Source organism: Molossus molossus, unplaced genomic scaffold (genome assembly GCF_014108415.1).
Source record: "Molossus molossus isolate mMolMol1 unplaced genomic scaffold, mMolMol1.p scaffold_m16_p_19, whole genome shotgun sequence".
NCBI lineage: Eukaryota > Metazoa > Chordata > Mammalia > Chiroptera > Molossidae > Molossus > Molossus molossus.
Window position 1 is genome coordinate 49,719,153 of NW_023425354.1, and position 23,861 is coordinate 49,743,013.

Genomic DNA, 23,861 nt, shown 5'->3' on the forward strand with positions numbered 1-23,861 from the left:
TTCTCCTCTTCCTGAGAGAGAGAGGGAGGGAGAGAGAGGGGCAGGGGGAGAGAGGGAGAGGGAGAGAGAGGGGAAGGGGGAGAGAGGGGAAGGGAAAGAGAGGGAGGGAGAGAGAGAGGAAGGGAAAGGGGAAGGGAGAGAGAAAGAAAGGGAGAGGGAGGGAGACGGAGAGAGAGAGAAAGAAGGAGAGAGGGAGAGAGAGAGAAAGAGATAGAGAAAGGAAGAGAAAGGGAGGGAGAGAGAAAGAGAAAGGAAGAGAGAGGGAGGGAGAGGGAGAGAGGGGCAGGGAGAGGGGGGAGGGGAAGAGACAGTACTGGAACATGAGCCAAGAATGATCCCATGAAAAGGCAAAACCATCAGGGGCAGACTCAGATCAGTGATTATCAGGAACTGGGGGTGGGGAGGTGGGGAAGAAAGGAAGGAGGGAAGAAAACGACCACTAAGGAGCTGACCCAGGAATATGAGGGAACTCAGTGGAGTGGTGGCAATATTTCGTATTTTGCCTGTGATGGTGGTTACTCAATTATATTTGTCAATATTCATAAACATGTTGAATTTTACTGTATATAAATTAAACCTCAATATATTTGACTTAAGAAAAAAATAAAAGAATAACCCATTGGAAATGAAACCTCCCTTTTTCTAAAAAGTTTCTAATTTTTATGTAAGTGTAGTTATTAGTCTTTTTTGATATCAAGATTCTGAGTCATGGTAAGGTCTTCACTCCAAGGACATAAAAGAATTCTATGGATTTTTCCTAGAATTTTAATGATTTTGTTTGTTGTATTGACCCATTAGGAGCTCATCCTGGATGAGGTACAGACCCACCTTTTTCTTTTTACAGACAGCTACTCGGTTGTTCCAAAGCCATTTATTTATTTTAATACGTCTATCCTTATTCCTACTAATTACGGGTGTAACCATGATCATATACTAATTTGAAAGATTAATTTTAAGTCCTAGCAATTTATTTTAACTTTTTGGCTCGAAATATGTATAAATTATGTGACATTCCTTAAAATATCTGCTTTTACATGTTGTTGAATTAATATATGTTTGAAAAAGTTGATACATTTACTGAATAAAAAATAAGCAAAACTTGAAAAATAAAATAGCCCTAATTCTTCCATTTACCAATGTTAATATTTGTATGTGTATTTGATACACACACACACACACACACACACACGGTGTTGAATAAGCTACTATAATAATTATATTGAAATAATATACATTTGACCCTGGAACAACATGGGCTTGAACTGCATGGGTCCACTTACATGCAAATTATATGCAAAAAAAATCATCATAAGCAAAGTTCAAAGACCAATAAGGGGAAAAGATCACTATCACAAATATCATTATCACAAAAGATTCCTTTCCCTAACGTATAAGGGCACCATAAAACTGACAAGACAAAGACCAGCAACAGAAAAATACAGCAAGAACATCAACATACCATTCAGAACAAAACTAAATAGTCACTAAAATATATTAAAAGGTATTCTGTTTCACTCATAAGAAAAATATAAAACAAAGCTATTAGGTTGAACCATATGAAATTGCTGCAGGTCTACCATTTCTGACCTACATAAATTGCAATTTCATGTGGTTCAACCTAATACAATGAAGTAATATTTTTCATCTATCAGATTGGCAAAATTCCAAAAGCTGAGCAAACACCCTCTGAGTAAGGCTGCGGGGAAATGCTCTCACACAATACTGCTGGAAGTCCCAAGGTGTACAGTCTCTGCAAAGGGCAGTCTGGCAGAATTTATCAAAATTTCCACGTCTGTGCATTTATCCTACAGATATACCTATACACACATAAAATAATGGATGTGTGAGATGCAGAAGATTAATATAATATAAGGGTAGGGATATAACATATACGACACACACATATTTTTTTCTATTTGCTTGTATCTGCAAAAAGAAACACTAGGAGGAGACATGAGAAACGGATAAAAGTGTTACCTGCATGCGGAAGGGGAAGAGTCAAGACAGGAGTAAAATTTCTCAGGGTATACCTTGTTCATTGTATTGGTGCTTACACATCAAAATAAAAAGTAAACAGAAACGTAAAATTGCGGGTATTTGGAAAAACTGACCATTAAAACAACTCACTTGTCACAGTCTTAAATAATCAATGTCACTATAATATAAAATGTACACAAGTGCTTACAAAGATTCTTACCACTACCCACAAAATAAAATTCCATGAATCTAAATTTCCTCACTGGGCTTTTTTTTGTTTTTTATCCTCACCTGAGGACATTTTTCCATTTTTTATTCAGACAGAGTGGGAGGGAGAGAGAGGAAGAGAGAGAGAGAGAGAAACATCCATGTGACAGGGACACATCGAATGGCTGCCACCCACACGACCCAATCAGGGCCGGGGACAAACCACAACCGAGGTACATGCCCCTAGCAGGAACCGAACCTGGGACTCTCAGGCCGACGCTCTTAACTGCTGAGTCAAACCAGTCAGGGCTCACTGGCCTTTCTGATTAATTCCCATTTGCCTCACTAGATCCTTTCTCTGCACTCGGTATTTTTTGGAGGCGGTGGGATGACCCCCACACACTGCATCACCTGGGATCCGGCCTTTGGCTCCCTGCTGGGTTTGGGAATGGAGGCCCTGGCTGGAGGTGAGAGGTCAGGAGAGAGACAGGCTGGCGCACGGAGGTCCCACCATCCTTCAGCACTGTTGCCCACTTCATGCCCCCTTACAGCCACACTTGCTGTCTGCTGGCCTCTTCCAGGGCTCCAGCTGTTACTAAGCTTCAGGAGCACTGTCGTCTCCCCTTCCTTGGGGAGGGGGACGGGTATGAGTAATAGTTCCCCACTACTGCTAGTCCCTGGGTGCCCCAGTATCTCCTGTTGGTCCCCTCATCCTTGCTCACATCTCTGCAAGTTACCTGGCTGGGAATGCCATCTATTTTATGCCGAAAACCTGGTTGATATATTCAGTCATCTGTTTCTTAGAAAAACCACTCAAAATTCATTCTTTTCTCATTTTTATATCCCAAAGCCAGTTTAATTACGGACTATTTCACACACACACCTTTTTTTTTTTTTATCCTCACCTGAGGACATTTTTCCATTTTTGTTCAGACAGAGAAGGGGGGGGGGGGGAGAGACATCGATGTGAAAAGGACACATCAAGTGTCTGTCTCCCACATGAGCCCAACCAGGGCTGGGGACGAATAGCAACCTAGATATGTGCCCTTGACAGGTCGAACCCGCGATTCATTGGTCCGCAGGCCAACGCTCCATCAGCTGAGCCAAACCGGCCAGGGCTCCACACACATTTTGCTCCCATGCTTCTTCACCACACTTTCTAGGTTCACAATTTTTCTTCCTCTGCCTTCCTTGGAACAAGCCTCTTACATTCCTTCTGCGTGGCCATCGAGTTAAGCCGTGAACTCAGCCCAGTATCCTTCGCCAGAACCACTGTTAACTGTACTCATCTATCCAGCCATTCATTCAGCAAACACTGCCTGAGAACTTAGATACTGAGATTATAACGCGTGTAAAAAAACCGACAAGATCCTTACATACTCATGGGGAAGTTCAACTTTTGTGGGGAGAAAGAGATAATAATTTGACCATACTAAAAAATGTGTAATTACAACTGTGCAAATGCTATGGAGGCAAGATGGGGGGGGTGCATGGGGGTCTCTAGTATGGGGGCTAGAAAAGCTTCCTTCGGGAGGTGATGGCTAGCTGAGATCTGTGGACCAAGCGGAGAGTGTGAACAGAGAGGGAGGAGCAGGTGTGCCTGTCCTTTCTCACGTCCTTCCTTCCCATAGCAACGGGCTCTCTTCCCTCTGAACTTTCTGAGCCTTACCCAGTGGTTAGGGGACCCATAACCACCCACCTCCTCACACTCCCAGACCTTCGATTCTACACAAGATAGCATGTGGTCTTCTCTACTGAATGCAGAGAGCCTTGGCCCCTCCTCTCAAAGTGAACTGTATTCCAATGACTTTTTCCTAAATAAAAAATTCATTTTGGTTCTTGGGAAAAAAAAAATTCATTTTGTACTTGCTAATTTGAAGTATTTAGTACTAAAAAGTTCAAGGATAAATGTGAAATGAACCTTAAAAAATACAATCAGAGCCCTGGCCGGTTTGGCTCAGCGGTTAGAGCGTCGGCCTGCGGTCCTGAGAGACCCGGGTTCAGTTCCCGCTAAGGGCACGTACCTCGGCTGCAGTTTGTCCCTGGCCCTGGTTGGGTTGTGTGGGTGGCAACAACTCGACGTGTCCCTTTCACGTCAATGTTTCTCTCTCTCTCTCCCTCCCATACTCTATCTGAACAAAAAATAGAAAAAATGTCCTCGGGTGAGGATAAAAAAAAAAAATACAATCAGAAAATTATAGGAAGCATATTTTATTTTTCCCTATTCTTCAATTCTGACAACTACAAAAAAGGGAGCGGGGGAGGCACATTACCGCGATCCACTGGAGAAACAGAAACAAAACCCTCCCCAAATGTAAACAAAAATCTTCCCAAACTTCTCCAAGTTGCCAGCATCCAGGGCTATTTGCAAAACTGCTAGTCCTACCTCTGGAAGGACATTTTCTCACCCATTTCTATTGCAAGGGATGAAGCAAACATTTTTAAGACTTCAGCCTTTCAATGCGCAGTCCTGGCGAGAAAGGGTGTTTTCAAGCCCCCTTCTTCACTTAACCTGCCAACGAACATGGGAAACCATTAGCTCAGGCTGCTACAATTAACTCCGCTGCTTCTTGAAAGGGGCACACAATTCCCAGCTACTTATCATGCAAACAACCTGGGGGACTCATTTTCCTGGCAGAGCAGTAGGAGGGGCAAATTACGGAGATAAGTAGATTATTGGGGAAAAAGTCACACTCAGAGGCCTTATGAAATGATTAAACCCTGGGAAATTCATCCCCTGAAACCCCTTCCCTGATAGTACACACTCATTCCCGACTCCTGGAGAATGGACATGAAGACCCTTTGGAAGCAATAATTACTCCCACTCTGCTGAATTTTCATTGAACTCCTCAGACCAGTGGATTCTTTCGTTTTGATGGGTGAGATTCACCATACATGAAGCAAATTAAAGAGTGGTGGTGGGGGGGGTATCAGACTTGCAAGATTTAAAAAATTTTCTAAAATAGTAGAAGTACAAACCCTAAAGCCAATAAAATGATTACTCTAGGAACAGTGTTACTGACCTCCTTGCATTAATTTAAAAACTCCATATTGATAGAAACCATTTCATATTTGATTAATAGCCATGTTCAAGTCTGTTGTGACACAATATATGTTCTCTGTAAGAAGTACTTCCTTACAGTACATATTAGTCAATAATCAAGTTGACTATTATTAGTCAAGTTGAACAGTCTGAAATAATGTTTCAGAAAAAACAGATACAGAAAAGTAATGTAAATAAATGTAACCATGACCTGGAGACACAAAGTGAACCCTTATTTTCCGGTGAGAGAAAAAAAACAACCAACCAACCAGGAGCTCTGATAACCAACATCTAAATAAGAGACTGTCATGGAGCAGCTGCCGGTACAAGGGGACTTCCTGGGTCCAGCGGCTGAAATGGACGCTGGTCCAAGCACGCCTGTCCCTGCAGGCCGGGGCACCACGGCGGGGAGGGGCACCAGCCGGGCAGTGTGCTCACTCCTGACAGCTCTTGGAGATACTCAAGCAATGACCAACTCTTTAAGTCAAGCTTCGACTGAAATAACTGAATGGAGTGAAGTACTTCTGCGTCTTCTCTTACAAACGGAACAGTCACTGACTCACGCCCAGGAACTCGGGCTTGCTGCGTCTGTCTGAGGGCCAGGAGGGTGAGCACCAAAGGGGCTGCTGGGGGAAGAGCAGGGTGACAAAGCAGTGAGTCCTCTTCCCTGTGAAGGGACGATTGGCTTTGTGGGTACAATGTAACCTGTTCCCTTCTGTCTCAATAGGCGACCTTCAGGAAACTAAAACTCATCAAAATCCTTGAAGCTGTGTTTTGTAGGTGTACAGTGGGTATGTGCCTGTTTTGGGGAGGAATGTGTGAAATGATGTACTGGGATCAACCTTTTAGGGTGGGGGTGTGGGGTAGGGGTCCCCTTCAATGTATAATACGACTTCCCCCTTTGTTACAGAGAAGCACCTAGAGCTTTAGGAGGTTAAGTAACTTGCCCGAGGTCTCAGTACTTGAGCTGAGATTCAGATCCACACTGTCTGATTCTGGAACTCAGAGTGTAACATCAGCTGGGCTTAGAGGACAGGAGCGGGAAAAGGACCAGTCGATGTGACTCTAGAGAGTTAAGATTTGCCCGAACACATTTATCATCAATAGCATAACACTATTTCACCAAGATCAAGATTCAAATCAGAATGCACAGCAAGGAAATAATATGGGAGATAAAAAGAAATTTTTTCATTAAAAAATGGCAGATATATTAATGGAGTACTGCCTTTCAAAACCACAATAAGAGACAGTAACAGTGAGACATTAATCATACTCATGACTAAACAGAAAGAAAATGTTTTTAATATCCACATAAAGATGTACAGATATCTTGGCATCTTTTAAAACAGACAAAGGGATTGCAAATAGAGTACAGTTGTTAACAACATGGGCAGTTTGAATCCCACCTCAACCATTTACTAGCTGTGTGGCCTTGGGCAAATCGCTTAACCTTTCTGTGCTTGGGTTTCTTCATCTGTGAAATGTGAACATTTACTGTCCCTATCTCGTTGGAGAGTTGTGAGGATTTGAGGAGTTAATCTGTTAACGTGCTTGGAACAATGCCCGGTGCATGGTAAGCACTTCCTAAGCATCAGCTAATATTATTCTTATCACTAGATATGTGGGCACAGGGGCTACATGGCACGGCACACGTGAAGGGCTATCATGAGAGCAGATGTGCAGGCAGGTCAAGGGTGAGGAGGATGTGTGCTGGTGGGGTGGGTTGGGGCGTGCAGGAAAGAAAGCTGGACCAGTATGTCAGGAGACTAAGAGACGGACTGTGAGACAGGTCACCTCAGGCTAAAGAGCAGGTCTGAGTGGCGTGAGAAAGTGGAAGGAACACGGTTGGGGTCAGAGAGGAACTTCAGAAGTGATACAGTTCCACATACGAGAACGCCAGGATGTAGCCATGGGAACGGAGAAACGATGAAACTACAGTGTTGGATAGATCACCCCCTAGCACGACAGCCCGAAGATGGGTGAGAGAGATAACTGTGAATGGAGTGTCAAAATCCTCAAGAAACATGGGTGGATGGCTGGAATGTCAAAACACTGTATCAGTGGGGGTTCTGTTGTTGTCGATGACAACATCCACTCTTGTTAGTTTAGGCAAAGGAGATTTTTTTTAAAAAAACAGTGTACTGGGAGCTTAACAAAATCTTCAGGACAACTAGAAAACCAGATGTGGAGGACACACAAGCAGGACAGTAGAGCTAACCACACAGGACCGTCCTGTGCCGCTGCTGTGGCTGCTGCCACGTGCCACACAGGCCCACGGGGCCCAGGGGCTGGACTCTACTGAGGTCCCCACAAGGAAGTGGACACTCCCAACCACCATGCCCACCTGCAGGCCATCTGCCTGCGCATGGCCACCACGCCGCACTGGTCACTTCCATCTCAATTCTCTAAGGCAGAAGCCAGGCCACATGTGGATTCCTCGTGGCAAGTCTGAGAAATTAGCCTTTAAATGCCCAACATCAGTAGTTCAGGGGGGAAGGGAGGGTGGGGCTGAAGTGGGCGGTGGGGAAGCCAATCACAACTCCCTGCCCACACCGGCGACTGGTCCGGAAAAGGGGATGCCACCACAGGGCATGGACTCCCCAACGGGATTACAGGGTGCTGGGGGTCGGGGGGTGGAGTTGTACTTTTATGGTTCTGAGATATTAAAGTTATGGAAGAATAAAGACCCTCAACTGAACAAGGGGCTGTAAGAGGAAACCTATGCTTCCATCAAGCCAGTGCTAGAAGAAATGTTCTAGGAAAAGGGAATGCCTTTATGACGACATATTGTGAGCATCTTTAAAATTCTGGGTCGTGGAGATGACTTCCTCCTCGGACTCTGGACTCACCCAAGCACCACTCTCTCCTCCCCATTTCCACTTGTCCAAGTCCTCGTTCCATGAGCCAGCTTCCAACGAGTCTGTTTTAATTTCCCTTACGCCGCACACACTTTACTTTAAACTCTCAGAACACTTTGCCTGCTTCTTCTACCATTCATCGCACTTTGCCTTGTACTTAAGAGTCATTTATCTTGTTGAGTAAGACAGAAATACTAAACAAGGAAACTATGCTATAGCTGAGCACTGAGGGTGGGCAGAGAAAAATCTGAGAGTGAGATTTGCTTACTGAAGACAGGCCCGTTTCCTAAGCCATTTAAAAATGTTTGGGTATTCAACATGCAGTTTTTAAAAAGTATAACAATTCCGTGACAATCAAGCTTTCCTGCATGCAAAAAATAAAAGAAGTTATTTAGATTCATCTCTCCTTCTTGAGGTGGGGTATACATGTGATGGACTTCTGTGTTCTTCTCAGCTCCTAGCACAGTTTCTTATTCTCTAAAAATCTTCGATGGCCCTGGCCAGTGTGGCTCAGTTGGCTGGGCGTCGTCCCATGCACAAGGTTGCTGGTTAGATTCCCAGTTAAGGCACATGCCCACGGATTTCTAAAAATCAGTAAACTAGTCTTTTAAAAATAAACAAATAAAAAGAAAAAAATTTTTTTCCTTTGATTTTAGAGAGAGAGGAAGGGGGGGAGAGAGAGAGAGACAGAAACATGGATGAGAGAGAACATCAATTGGCCGCCTCCTGCATGTCCCATGCTGGGGCCTGGGCCCACAACCTGGGCATGTACCCTGACCTGGAATGGAACTGGTGACCTCTTGGTGCATGGGTTGTCGCTCAACCACTGAGCCACACCGGCTGGGCAAAAATAAAAATCTTTGCCCTGGCCGGTTTGGCTCAGCGGTTAGTGTCGGTCTACAGTCCAGAGAGACCTGGGTTCAGTTCCCGCTAAGGGCACGTACCTCGGTTGCAGTTTGTCCCCAGCCCTGGTTGGGTCGTGTGGGTGGCAGCCACTCGATGTGTCCCTTTCACCTTGATGTTTCTCTCTCTCTCTCCCCCTCCCACTATCTAAACAAAATATGCAAAAATGTCCTCAGGTGAGGATTAAAAGAAAAAAAACCTTTGATGAATGGAGAATGAACGCGTTATTATATGTCCTTCACTGTATTATCTGCCAGTTTCCAACTTCTGTGAGGAAAAGGACTGCCAGGTATCCAGCCAACCTGTCTGAGGTTCATTCTGATCAAAATGCTAAACTTCTAAAAATGCCCATAATTCTGGACCTTGCTCTACCTACCTGTATTATGGGCTTTTCACTAGATGATGAGGTTGGGGTATATCTTGCACATCGTATATATCCTATAATGCCTAGTGTAGTACATGCTCAAAGAATACTTGTTGACTTGTCCAAGTCCCAGCTGTGCACGGGCCTTGAACTCTGTCTTCCTGAGGATGTCTACTGTGATTTCTATCTGATACATCCGGACAGATGAATAGCAGTAAGAGAAGTTAGATCAGATTTACTCTGGAAAAGGTATGGTTTAAGAGGAGACGGGATGAGAGGCACAAGGGGGTACAGCTCCGCAACAGTGAGGAGAACTGGAGAGGAACCATCAGTGAAAGGGAGATGTCCACAAAGTTCTGGAAGACAGAAGACAAATGGAACAGGGCTGGCCACTCAAGCCAAGGAGGAAGCTGTGGCTTAGAAATCACCTGCGGAGCCATAACTGAAGGAGGTGCCAACTTGCCGAGCACAGCTCCTGAGAGGCTCCAGACTGAGAGAGAGCAGACAAGAGTGAGAAATGGAATAGAGACAGGATTCATTTAACACCTTGATATGGCTCCTCCCACCCACATAAAGAGCTGGAGCAACACTAGGGCTGCTAGCGTGGGCCCTGCTGTGCTAGAATCGAGTCCTCTGCTTTGCGGGCACGGTGCGGGGGAGGGAGCGCCCCAGCCACCGGGCCGGGAGGCCTGGTCAGTCACACCATCCGTTTACACAGAGCTTCCCAGCAGCCCTTCTATGTCCAGATCTGTACTTATGAACTCATTCCCGAGATTCGTCAAGCTCTTAGAGCATAACACAGAAAGGACAGATAAACAGAAAAACTTACCCTAGAGGATACAGAGATACTTTTGATAACAGAAGAGTGCTTAAAAACAAAACACAACATGACCAAAACCTCCAGGTAGTATTCTTTAAGAGACTTGGGGGAAATACTGTACCCATAAACACAAAGACAGAATCCAAAAAAAAGAAACAATCAAGACTAAGAAAGAGCTTTTACAAATTAAAAGACCTATAACCAGGTGCGCTGTTTTGAAAACAGCAACAATAAAAGAAAGACTCTAGAGACAGCAGGACATCTGGCTCGTGAGTGGGAACCTCTGTGTCATCTGTGACGGAAGAATGATTTAAAAATGGGTGATGTGCCCTGGCCAGTTTGGCTCAGCGGTTAGAGCGTCGGCCTGCGGTCCAGAGAGACCCGGGTTCAGTTCCTGCTAAGGGCGCGTACTTCGGTTGCAGTTTGTCCCCGGCCCTGGTTGGTTGTGTGGGTGGCAGCCACTCGATGTGTCCCTTTCACATCCATGTTTCTCTCTCCCTCCCGCTCTATCTGAATAAAAAATGGAAAAATGTCCTCGGGTGAGGATAAAAAAATAAAAATAAATAAAAACAAAAATGGGTGATGTTGGGAAGGGCAAGAAGAGTTGTGTTCAGAAGCGTGCCCAGCGCCAGGCTGCGGAATGGGGAGGCAAGCACGGCCGGGCCGAAGCTCCATGGTGGATTTGGGCGGAAGACAGGGCAGGCCCCTGGGGTTTCTCACGCGGATGCAACAGGAACAAAGTACACCTGGGGAGACGCTAACTGGGGCGTTTGGAGAATCCCAAGGCACTGGTCCCTGGAACCAAGACAATCTTCGCTGTTGTTAAGAAGAGTGAGGAAAGGGCAGGCTTGATGGCTTATCTCAAAAGAGCTACTAATGAGTCATAGTTGGCCACTGCCTCATTTATTCCAAATCTCAGGCCTTTTCTCATGTGTAACATATTTAAGTTGATCTCAGACAGCAGCATTCAGAGCACGAACGGCTGGCAGTCCTGATTTAAGTGAGACTGGCTGCGGGTAGGTGAACACGGTCGGCGGTTCGAACTTGGATGGGACTTTCGGGTGAGCAGGTGTAGCCGCTGCTCTCCCTCCTAAAGGCATGCTGGGACTTGATTCCTAACGTTCAGCTTTTCACAGAGAGGGTGAGTGCCATGTCAAAACCTGCAGGAGACTGGTTTCATGCTCAGATTTACATGACTGGCTGCACTGATATGTTTCAGTCCGGAGGGAGTCCCTTGGCGCTCAGACAGCGGGACTCACTGGGTTTTACACTGTGCTCACCAGCTGGTGAAAGGCGAGGGCTGGGGAGGAGCAGCCACGTCCAACGCCGCCGACCAACGCGATTAAAATCCCCTGTACCTAAACTGCTGCCTTCTACAGAACGAAAGGCAGTTTAGTGCGGTTTATGTAGAATATCAAGTAAAGGATATTTAACACTTCTCACGTTTCATAGATGATCTATAAAGTCAGATGCTTTTAAAATTCAGCGTGGCGCACTGGCTGGTTTGGCTCAGCGGTTTGAGTACCAGCCCACTGACCAAAGAGTCATGGGTTCGATTCTGGTCAAGGGCATGCACTTGGGTTGCGGTTCGGTCCCTGGTCCCGGTTGGGGTCGTGCAGGAGGCAACCAACTGATGAGTGTCTCTCACATCAATGTTTCTCTCTCTCTCCCTCTTTCTCTCTCTCCCCCTCCTACTCTATCTGAAGATAAATGGAAAAATATCCTCGGGTGATGATAAAAAAAAAAAGTCAGCATGGCAAGATACAGAAGCAAACTTTGCGTGTGAGTTCTTTAAGTCAGAATAAGTTATAATTCAGAATTGCCTTGAACAGCTAGTCAGAAACACAACTGTTGGGTGACTGTAGGAACATGGTCGGTAATGGTGCTTTTGCCAACTCACCAGAAGGATTAAAGTACAGAAGACTAGATCATCAACACAAAATTGTAAATTATGTGATTATAAAGCTGAAGATAATTAAAAACAAAATCACAGATCAAAAGAAGAGGAAAAAAAAAAAGACCCTAAAAGCTTCCAAAGTGAAAAACAAACAAGATGACAATGACAGGATAAATAAGAACAGATCACAAACAAGGACCAAGACCCAGGCTGGCACGGACTTCTCATCAGCAACACAGATATTATTAGACATTAGAGCAAGTTCTGAGTATTTACAATTCAGAATTCTACACCCAGTCAAGCTGTGGATTGAGCATGAGGACAGAACACGTCCACACGTGAGAATTTATAAAGCATACATACCCCTTATTTAGAAAGTTGGGGATATTGTTCAGCAAAATGAGTGTCAAAATTCTGAGGAAACCAAACACATGAGATCAGAGACATAGTTCAAGTACACAGGATAACAACAAATAGAAATACCAGGATGGTAAACATGCAAAAAGCCCAGAAAAAAACAAAAACAACCTCGTTTAGATTGGGGCAGAAAGGGGGTCTAGGAGGAAAAACCTCCAGGGAAACACACAAACCAACAAAAGGTAAACAACAAACAAATGAAAAGAGAAACAAATAAAAACCTTGAGAGAGTGTCTGATAAATTTTCCCATGTGGAAATTATTGAGGCATTTTAAAGAGATGTTGACACAGTGGGAAGAATTACTCACAAGTGCATTGAAAACTGAACAGAAGAAAAAAGGAATGACCAAGATCTGGAAAATCAAAAAGTGCCATAAAACAGAAAATATAATAGTGCCATACCACTTGATTCAGCAGTAAACATATTTACAGAGTCGAAACCCCGTCCAGATCAGGCCAGGAAACCAGGGGTTTGAGGATTTAGGTTTCCAGATAAAAAGGAGATTCAGGATAGAAAAACTTCAAACAAAACAAAGGCAAGGAATACAAGAAGAAAAGAAAGGCGATTGTAAACTCCAAGAAATATACAAGACAGTATAATTTTTTTCTGGTATAAGTAAGAAGTTGTTCAGAAGAAGCAAATTAGAACAGAGAGTTGGTTGGCTTCTGATAGAAGGAAGCGGATCCCAAAGAATAGGGTTAGAAGCTGGACGGTATCAGGGGTGTGGTGGAAAAACACGTGCCCCTTCTCCCAACAAGCAAAAAGGAAAAACAATCAGAAGAATTACAACAATAAAATCTGAAAATAACTTTAGCCAACTAAACTGTGGGAGTGTTAAACCAACGATGGAATGTAAGAAGAGAGAAGAGACTTGAGCATTCTCCTTTGACTAACAGGGAGTATGATTTAAAATTTACAGAGAAGGAAAAAGAATCAACCATAGCATGTCTTGGTCTTTCAGTGATATCCATCCAGATATACTAATATGAAAGCTATCTATTGTTTTTTTATTGTAATGTACAGAAGTCTTCACTGTGGTTAAAATGGAAGGCAAAATGTCAACCAGCAGATAGACGTGAAGGGTAGGAGAGACGAGCATACTGTCCATAATCAGTGGAACAGGAAACTTAAGGATATTAAAGTTACAATAGTAACAGAGGAATAAAAACAATGATATTGGAAATTGAAGAGGTATGTGCGGAGTTGGAGTGAAACTCTACATACCAGACCAGGAAATCAACAGGTAACACCTAAAGTTGAGAAATAAAAAATGGTGTGCATAAATACCTTATTTAGTTATATGCAGGCAATCACCAGAGGAAGGAAAAGCAAAAATGGTGATAAGTGACTGACTCTGGGGATCAGGACAGGGGATAAAGAGGGATGAGGCCGGGGACTGGTTGATCTTTTTAAAAAACAAACATGTACATGCATTATTTAATTCTTTTAAAAGTAAATATTTACTGAATATTTTGGCTCACGATTGCTAAGAAGTTAACCTTTGGCATGCAGTCCTGGACACACTATTTTTCCTGGTAAGCTTTCTCCCTGGCTATCTCGCACAACGACCAGATGGCACTCCACAGGGCATGATGTGAAGGGTGCAGAAGTATATATAAATGGTGGGTTACCGGTCATCTCAGGGAATTTCTAGCACAAGTCATGAAAGAGGAAGATCTCCCCCAGGCTTATTGCCGGAATAATCCTGGGTCCTGCCAGACGTCCATGCTCCTGCAGGACAGAATAAGTAAAATGTCTTATATTTTCCCTTTGAAAGCACCAGGAACAGCTCAAGGATTTGCAGAGCAGAATGAAAGAGGAGCTGTCACTTAGTTCCTTAGGACTCACAGCTTGAAAGGAAAGAGGAGGCCCCCAGGGGGCCTGTGGACCATGCCCAGCAGGGGAGGCTGAGCACTTCCACAGCCCAGGGGGTGGGACCATAGCTCTTAAAGCCACAGATCTCCTCTGTAGGCACAGAGACCCTCTCAGCGGGAATCCATTCACACCAGTCACCCTTGGAGACTGCTATTTATGCTAAAGAAATTTATCCCGTTCCATTGTGCGTTTCTTGTCCAGAGTTCTCTCGGATCCCTTGTCTAAGGCCTCGGTCCTATAGTGTGAGCAGTGGCACGGACAGGCCATTTACAGGGGCAGAGATGGCTAATGATGGGTCTGTTAGCTTTGCAGTCAGTCTTTCCTTTGTGAAGCAAACCCAATTTGGGTGCATTTGCTTAAAAAAAAAGAAAAAGAAAAAAAAGCAACCCCCCATTAGAGGCTGAAGAAATGTGAGTGGTGTTCCATCCATTTCTTTTACTAGGGAAAAAACCCCAATGCTGGAAGAACTCTATAATATTTATAATCCATTCTTTTGGGTGAAATACATATCCAATTATTTCAAGTGTAGGTGTCAATACTGCAGCTGTAGCTCCTTAAGATTGGAAGGATATTAAAAAATTGAAGGCCTTTTCATCACTAGAGAGATGCTAATTTTGTATCTTGCAGAAGGTAAGGGGAAGCCCCTTCTGAAATGCTCTCTTTTGAGGCAGAATTTAAACATATGCTACTGCTTTCATGACTTCTGTGAGCCAAATCCTTATAAATCCTCTGAGTTGACAGATCAATTATTTCTTCTAACAGCTAATGAACTAATAACCCTTGGAAATAGAAAAAAAAAAAAACTTTAGGGGAAAAATCAATTAAAGACTACATAGCAATAAAAAACAATTAAATCCATTATAGCTTTTTAAAGAGAGCTATATTTTGTTTGAAAGCTATGATTTTAAAATTAAAAACACGTCAAATAACTTTGTATTTTATAAACATCATAAATATTCCTAAAATATGCCTTAATCTCATATTGTGTCCTGTGGAGGGAAGGGAACTGAGAAAGGGCAGGAAAAGAGAAGAGAAGACACAGGCGCAGGAGAAGACATCAGTGAGGCTGGGTCACCGAGCGCATGGCTCCCGGGGAACTGAGCGGGGAGAGGTCGCGCGGGCACAGCACTCCATGGAGAAAAAGGTACAACAGAGAGGGAGGAAGAGAGTTACTCCAGGAGCACTAGACTAGGACTGTGAAGAGGGAAGCCTGCACTAAGTAAGCGTTTTGCTAACAGGGAGCCTGGGGAGCTGGTGGTAGGAGCTGGCACAGGTTGAGCAGTCCAGGGTTAGACACGGGAGCAGGTGGCAGAAAGGGAGCTGGATGAATGGGAACACGAGGGCACTGGAGTGAGCTCTGATTCCAAGACTGAAACGCTGTCTGCTGGGTGAGCAGGGCACTGCAGGGCAGACAGGCATCAGTCACTCCTATGTGGTGGCAGAAGGTCAAGGACTTGAACAGCTGAGAAAACTGAAATGGTGGGAAGGTGAGTGAATGACTTGCTCAAGGTCATGTGGCACTGCACGCGTGTGCACACACAACTGTACTTGCATGTGAACGAGCGTCTGTCTTCCACTGAGGAACCAGAGTGCAGTGATGGTGCAGCCGCTGGCCGGTGAGCGCTGCTCCCCTTCCTTTCTGCAATGCGGCTCTTGGAAGTGAAAAGCAAAGTCTTACTTTAAATTGAGTGAGCAGTCTTTTTCCTACAACGTGAAGCCTCTCAGGAGGACGCCCCAGAGCGCCGTGTGCTCCAGGGAAGGCCACACAGCCCCCCACTCTGTCAGCTCTGTGCAGGGTGGCACAGGGTATAGCACTTGAAAGTCAGAAGACCTGGGTTGGAACCCCAGCTCCAGTGTGAGCTAGCCTCACTTGCTTGAACCGTGAAATGGGGATACTTATAATCACACCTCAAGTTGAGAGTAGGAAATAAAATGAAACAATACTGATAAATCAGAATCCACTTGCATAGCCTTATAAAGGCCCCCAGACCTAGCTGTGGCCCTGTGGCCCCGTCTAGGGAGCCGGGACTGGCTCCCTGGGTGTGCCACGTGAGTAGTCTCCAGGGCCCCCGCTCACCCGAGGCTTCATCTACTGCGCTGCTGGTGCCATCTTGGTATCTCGCCAACTTCTGAACAAGGATCCTCACTGTCGCTTTCCACACAGCCCCTCAAATTACATTGCTCATCGTGGGTAAAGCCACGTGGTCCAGCAGGAGGAGTCCAGGAGGATGTCCATCTTGGGCACATAACTCCCAGTGGAGCTGGAAGTTGGCAGTGGCAGTTTTTTAGTTGCTCATCATCTGAACCCATTTCTTTCTTTCCTTTTTTTTAATCCTCACCCGAGGACATTTTTTTTCCATTTTTTGTTCAGATAGAGTGGGAGGGAGAGGCAGAGGGAGAGGCAGAGGGAGAGGCAGAGGGAGAGGGAGAGAGGGAGAGGGAGGGGAGAGGGAGAGGGGGAGAGGGAGAGAGAGAGAAACATCAATGTGAAAGGGACACATCCAGTGGCTGCCACCTGCGCGACCAACCAGGGCCGGAGACAAGCCGCAACTGAGGTACACACCCTTAGCGGGAACCAAACCCGGGTCGGGTCTCTCTGGACCACAGACCGACGCTCCTACCGCTGAGCCAAACCGGCCAGGGCTGAACATATTTCTTACTTTTGAGGAATTCTTAGCTATGTGAGCCTCGGTAGAAGGCAGGACCAAAAGGCCCACATGTTGGCATTCTGTCTCCCTGCCAGCCAGTTTGTAGCCAGGGAGGAGCTATGACGCTGGAGCACAGAGAAGTCATTTTGGTGACGGCGGCAGCAACATCAGTCCTCCAGGGACAGCAATGGCTGCTCCTCTAGCTATGGCCCCTGCTGTCTGGCACTGGCAGTACTAGCTAATGAGGGGTCTCGCAGTTGTGGCAGTGAGACCCTCCGCCAGGTGGTTCTGGTTCTAGCCACCTCTGGTTTCTCCCCATGTTCTAGCCTGGTTCTCCAGCCCTCTCAATGATTTATTTTCAAACTACTCAAGATCCTTTTAATAAATTCCTTTTGCATGTATGTAATCAGAGATGGTGTTTAGAGCTATTCCTGGCTCAGAGCTGGGCTCCCTTACGGAGCGGCTGCCTTGACGCACACTCAGCTGACAGGACGCAAATGAGTCCCACATCCTGCGGCAGAACGTGTGGGCCCCACGCCCTGGTGATGGCACGGGTGCCGGTCCCCGCCCACACGGGAGGGGCCTGGGAGGTCATCTGGTCCACACGCCTTCTAAAAGCAGGAATCCTTCTAGAACAACCCAGTGTCTAAACAAGAGTCAAATAAAGTTGCTCCTGATGACTCGAGGGTGTGCTAAGCAGAAAGCCTTATCGTGGGGGATAAGCCTCAGGGCTTGGCAGCTCCCAGGTATGCCTTCCCAGGTCAGTGGTCACCTGAGCACTCATGAGGACATCCCTACATGTCATCAAACTGTCAAGGGTGAAGTTCAGGGAAATCCTCCATCACTCATGGCCGTAGATGGAATGCCATTCCTCGGAGTATATAATTGAGACGGCAGGTGAGTTGCTAATAGCACGCTAGGTCACAGTGCTCTGGGATCCCGAAAACCAGGGACCACCAGTGAAGATCCCACGCAAATATTACTGCCGCGAGTGTCGGACATGGTGATGCTGCTACTGGAATCTGGATTAAGGATGCCCCAGGAAATTATTTTCTTTCCTTTTCCGGGCATGTTCTATTGATGGCAATACTACTCTACTTTTTGCCAGGGGTTGGGAGAGGAGGCAAAAGGAGTTCCGACAAGCTCATTTTCCAACATTTGAACTGAACTCCTGGCTGAAACAGTCACTGGATCGCTGGCACTACTGCTCTACTTCTGCAGGGCCACTTGGCTGGCTGGATGCTTTTCCAGTCACTGGGGGAGTGACATCGGCTCCAGAATAGGGCCATCAGCCTGTAACAGCAGAAAGACCCGATTACGAGGGACCTCCCTGGGAAGCCCGGGACGAACCCACCGACTGTCCGATGAGCAGGCGTGTGAGCGGGGCAGGAAGGCCGCAGTGACAGAGCCGTGGTTAAGATGGAGAGCCACTGCGGGTCCCATTAGACTCAGACAGTTGCAAGGTGTCTCAGGGCAGGACACTTAATGCCAAAGTAATGAGTCGGGTCCCTCCCCTCGCTGCCAAGCCAAGGGCAACTGGAGAGAGTTGGCCCGGGGCTGCCAGTTATCACAGATCAGGAGAGGCAGAGATGAAGGAATAAGGCAGTTATCTTTTTTGGGATCTGAATTTGGATCCCACAGTCAGTGAGGTACAGGGGAGCAAGGGGTCCAGGCAAACAAGGGCCAGGGCTGGGCTTACTCGGAGCAGCAGACCCTGAGGACACCTGCACCTGTGCAGAGGGCACAGCTGTGGCGGCCAAGAGGAATGGAGGGTGGCAGGGCCCTGCCCTGAGGGGGAGGAGGGCAGAGGTACCCTGGGAGGTCCCGACAGCTTCAAAGGGAAAGGGAGAGAGGTGGGCAGGGAGAGAGAAGCCCAAGGGACAGCCCTCGGCTCTGTGGGCTTTCCAGTGTGAGTAAAGTACTCATACCACGGCTTTATTTGAATTTATCACCTCTTATTAGTGTCTTTTGAAATGCGAATTAGCTGATTAACCACTGCTCACAGCCTTTCAACTGCTCTTTATTCTCCGGCATTCAGCAACTTTGTTCTAAATAGGGTAGGCCACAGTAGCCCACCAGGGGGAAATTATTCTCAAGGTTACAAGAACAGTGACCAAGCAAACCTGCTCCCTGGCTGGGTGGAAGGAGGCTGGGGGTGCGGCCTTGCCTGAAGCCAGGCCCCAACCAGCACTGGCTGACACAGGCAGCCCTTGGGGACACTGGTCCCCCTCCTGTCAGCCCTCCAGGCATCGGGAAGACATACACACAGGACTTGGGAGAACAGACGGCCTCCTCTACCCACACCACTTCTTTGTCTCCCAGATCCATTTTTTGAACAGCTCCTGAGTTCTAGGTCCCGAAGGAGGATCCCTCCACTAGCTTTGGCTTTCTGTTTGGGCCGTGGGCTCACACTGATGGACAACAAGGGATGACCTCTGGCAGAGCCTCGTCCACACTTGCTCCCGCCTCCAGTTTGGCAACACGACACAAAGGCGGTGTGGTATGTACACACTTTCCAGGCTGAGCTCCTATTCAGAGGGGGCCGCAGCTTGCGCGTAATGGGCCCCCTACAGACAAAGCCAGCAAGTTTCTTAATTAAGTCTAAGTGAAAGACAGATCCCGCTTACATCTTCAGAGAACCTTCCTTCAGAACTTCAAAACCCCCGAGACTGCCTATCAAATCTAGGCACGAATAACTAGCGAGCAATTTTTTCTCTTTTTTAAATATAGAAAGCCAAGCCTCGGGCGCCAACTCTTCAGCCCCCTCTCACTTTCCCTGCAATTTTAGACATGCCTCTGGTTTATAAAACAGGAGACAAAGGGACTTCTTGTGTGTCGGAGGAGCCCTCAGAGGGGCTGCGTTTCATTCCGGCCTTCCCCAAAGCACCCGGCTGTCTAAAGAGCTCATTAACATTTCCATACGGTATCAAAGGGTGTGCTGAAGAAAACAGCGCATGGACATTATCACATAAGGACAAATCCTAGTATGGAATTATATGAAAAATTAATTATTAGCTAATTGCCCTTTCAAAAATGGGACTTTTCACACCCCCCACCCCTCCGCCCCACTTTTTACCCTAGCCCCTGTAACCCTCTCTTAGACAGACCTTTCTGTTCTCTGGGCTTTGCTGTGATAATGTTCTGTGCAAACAGAAACCAATTATTCTGTAGCAATAAGTCACCAGGAGTATGAATTGCTTTAATTTTCCCTCCTTTTGCCAGCTGCCCAGGGTGGGTTGCGAGGTGGCTGCAATCAGCAAGCTGGCGTGAATACTGAAGCAGCACCAAGGCCCGGGGTCCTGCAGGGAAAACGATGCTCCAAAATGAAAACGCGCTTTTGTTGCGAGAAGCTAATCAGTGGGTTAGACATTTCCCCTCCGAATTTGCATGGCCAACGCTGCTTTTCCCAATGACTCCTGTGCACCTGACTAGCTTGTAAAAATTGTCATCTTACTGTTAAAGTGCTAAACATGCCCTGTTGTCCCTCGCTGTTCTCTTGTCCCTACCCCCTTTTGCCTTTTTCCTTCTGCAATTCTTTGCTTTCTCATTAGAAATGCCCAGCAACGTCTGGCAGACAAAGACACGACAAACAAAGTGTATGGAAAGGGAAAAAATTAAAAAGGAAAAAAGTGCAGAGGAATTCTTCATTCACTGATCTCTAGAATACATTAATATCTGAAACTGTTGGCACAGCCTAAAATACTTGGGCAGCGAACAATGCAAGCAATGATTCGAAGTCTGGGATCTTCAAATAAACCCCCGCGCTGTCATGGCCACCAGCAAGGAGAAGAATGGCGACATTAGCTGACCTTCATTTTGTTGTTTCTTCAGACCTGACTGCTGGACCTCTGTTTGCTTGTTACTAGGATTTCTTGGCTAAAAAATTTTTAGCATTTCCCAGGCAATACAAGAGCCAGTTTATTAGGCAAATAAACTAGGCCTTAAGCAGTCTTTTCTGCTTCATAATGGGAACTGGGTGAACTGGAATGAGGGTAGAGTTGGCGTCCGGGAGAAGGACTGAGAATCAGAGATCTCATCATTTTCCTTCATCCAAAGCACCAACAGACAATAAGCACAGAGTCTACAAATCATCAAATCATCGTGCTGGCTTTGGTGAACTTAACCAGCACCATCCACAATGTAAGGAAGATACGGTTCACAAGCGCAAAGAACAAAAATAGCAGCTTTCACCCAGCTGGTGTGGCTCAGTGGTTGAGCAATGACCAAGCACCAAGAGGTCGCCGGTTTGATTCCCAGTCAGGACACACGCCCAGGTTGTGGGCCCGATCCCCAGTGGGGGGCATGCAGGAGGTGGCCAATTGATGTTCTCTCTCATCGATGTTTCAATCTCTCTCCCTCTCCCTTCCTTTCTCTCTAAAACCAATAAAGAAAAAAAAATTAAAGAAAATAGCAGTGTTCTTGTTCTAGACGTCTAAATCTTTAATGACATTTCACTTATCCCAAGTTTATGAGTGACCGGAGACAATGTTAGAACACATTCAAGTGGAACTGATGGTATTGCATTTCATTCATCTGTCATAATTACCTAAACGCACTCATGTTATCCAAGCCACTCTCTAGTGACAATCTTAATGATGTTAATAAAGTAAGTAACATGGAACTGTTCAGAGCCTTTAGACCCGAGGGCGGGCCTTCAGGTGCCCAGATCATCACAAGTGGTCACTATCACGTGTGTGTCTGTTCCCCGCCTCTCCTCCCTCCCCCCGCCGCAATGTAAGCCCCATTAGGGCGAAGACCACTGCTGTACCAACTCACCCAGCACAGCACCTCACACCCAAGATATCCTTGCCGAAGGAGATCATATTTTTTGCCTATCTTTGGAAAAATACACCATATCTTTAAAAGCTTTCTGCTGCCACAGCCTAAAAATACGAGATGCAATGCTTCCCGAAAGCGCGTCATTTCTCCACTGAAAGGGAACAGAGTTCAAGTTTCCTGTGCTTCCCAATTTTCAAATTAAATTACATCTGATAATAAATGCAAGGAATGTTCACTCTTGCTTAAAGCACACGTTTCCAGAAAGTTATTCAGTCATTAGAGTTGGAAACTATGTAACGAGAGAGGAAATTTCAGACTCCAGGAAGTAAGGAAAGCAAGTTACATGGCATGTAAGATATGATCCAAAAACGGTTTCAGAAGGGTATTACATGAGGACGTGAGTAGGCATGCACACACACAGAAAGACTAGAAATACATACTCAAGATGGTAAGAGTGATTGTAGGTGGTCAATTTTTATTGTGTTTACTATTCTCTGGTTTACTATTTTTCTTTTTTAAATATGTTTTTCTTTATTGATTTTAGAGATAGAGGAAAGGAGAGGGGGAGAGAGAGAGAAAGAGAAACATCGATGAGAGAGAACACCCATTGGCCGCCTCCTGCATGCCCCACACTGGGGATTGGGCCCACAACCGGGGCATGTGCCCTGACCAGGAACCGAACCGGTGACCTCTTGGTGCATGGGTGGATGCTCAACCACTGAGCCACATTGGCTGGGGAAGGTTCACCATTCTTCTAAAGTAAATCTATTATATTTAAAATCAGAAAAAAACCTTCAATAAGCTTTTTGTACAAAGGAAATACATTACGAAATGAGCTACATCTCTGCCTCAAGAGTTTTGAGAAATGAATTACAGTTAATATAACAGGCACTCAAGTGGTGTGTCTTATACACATGCACACACGCAGAACACACATGTGCTCCCTGGGTATACATACCCAAAGCTATATAGAAACACGAGGCGGGGGTCTGTGGCTATTTATTTATTCATTAATTTTTTAAAAATATGTTTTTATTGATTGTTTTTAGAGGGGAAGGTAAAGAGAGAAGGAACACAGACCTGCTGCCTCCTGCACGCCTCCTATTGGGGATTGGGCCCACAACCTGGGCATGTGCCCTGACCGGGAATCGAACCAGAACCCCTCAGTCTATGGAAACTCAATCCACTGAGCCACACCAGCCGAACTATTCATTTATTTTTTAGTTTATTGAGACAAAATTGCTCTAGCAGTCTGGAGGAAGTTTGCTCTCAGCTTGAAGCAGCCTGGTTTCACATTTCTGGGTTTTAAAGGAGATTATATTCAAGGATGCTCAATTACCTTGAATAGGTGTGACATTCCAGGCTGATGGGTATTCAGAGCTGTCAACAGCTGCGAATTAGCATTTCTGAACCCTTCTACAAACTTTTTCAGCAGGAGGCTTCAGCACCTTGCAGAAAGGCAAAGGTTGAGTGCAAAGCAGGGTGAAAACCTCTGCTGAGAGGGAGTGGTAGCCAAAAGGAATGCTAGAGCCCCAGCTGCCAACCACACCCCCGCAGGCTGCACCCCACAAGGACCTTGTCAGCAGTCAGGAATAAGAACACTGCGCTGCATTTTTCGCTGGGCACTTGGAGGGGTAGTAACTATGCCGGGGTGGGGGAGGTATCAGGATGAGGTGGGATACCTGGCAATATTTACTCATCAAGGTTTCCTTGTCAGCATCACTGTGTTCATTTCTGCTCTGCTTCCTACAAGGTCACGGTTACAAATGGGCCACAGTTAAAACAGAGTTCAGAACAATTAAATGCCTATTTCAACTTAAAACGTTTCCTTGAAAATGTAATTTTAATACAACATGGACTAACTGCTGAGGAAACCCTAAAAGGAAACAGTGAGCCTCACACGTCAAAGACTCCCAGACAACGCCCAAGAAGTCTGGGAGCCATTCTTAAAGCATGTCATCCCTTCGCGCACGTAAAAACCCCAGAGAATCCCATGGGAAAAATACCTGGAGGATCCCACGGGAAAAATACACGCGGGGGGGGGGGAGCTTTGCCACCCTGCAGCTGCTTTT

General features: G+C 45.9%; 1 protein-coding gene and 1 pseudogene across 1 annotated transcript in view; one reads left to right on the plus strand and one right to left on the minus strand.

Annotated features, from left to right (window-relative positions):
- Positions 1-23,861, minus strand: part of STX8 (syntaxin 8) — a 242,520-nt gene that overhangs the window by 39,275 nt on the left and 179,384 nt on the right. The window lies entirely within an intron of this gene.
- On the plus strand, positions 10,748-11,059 carry LOC118633998 (annotated as a pseudogene).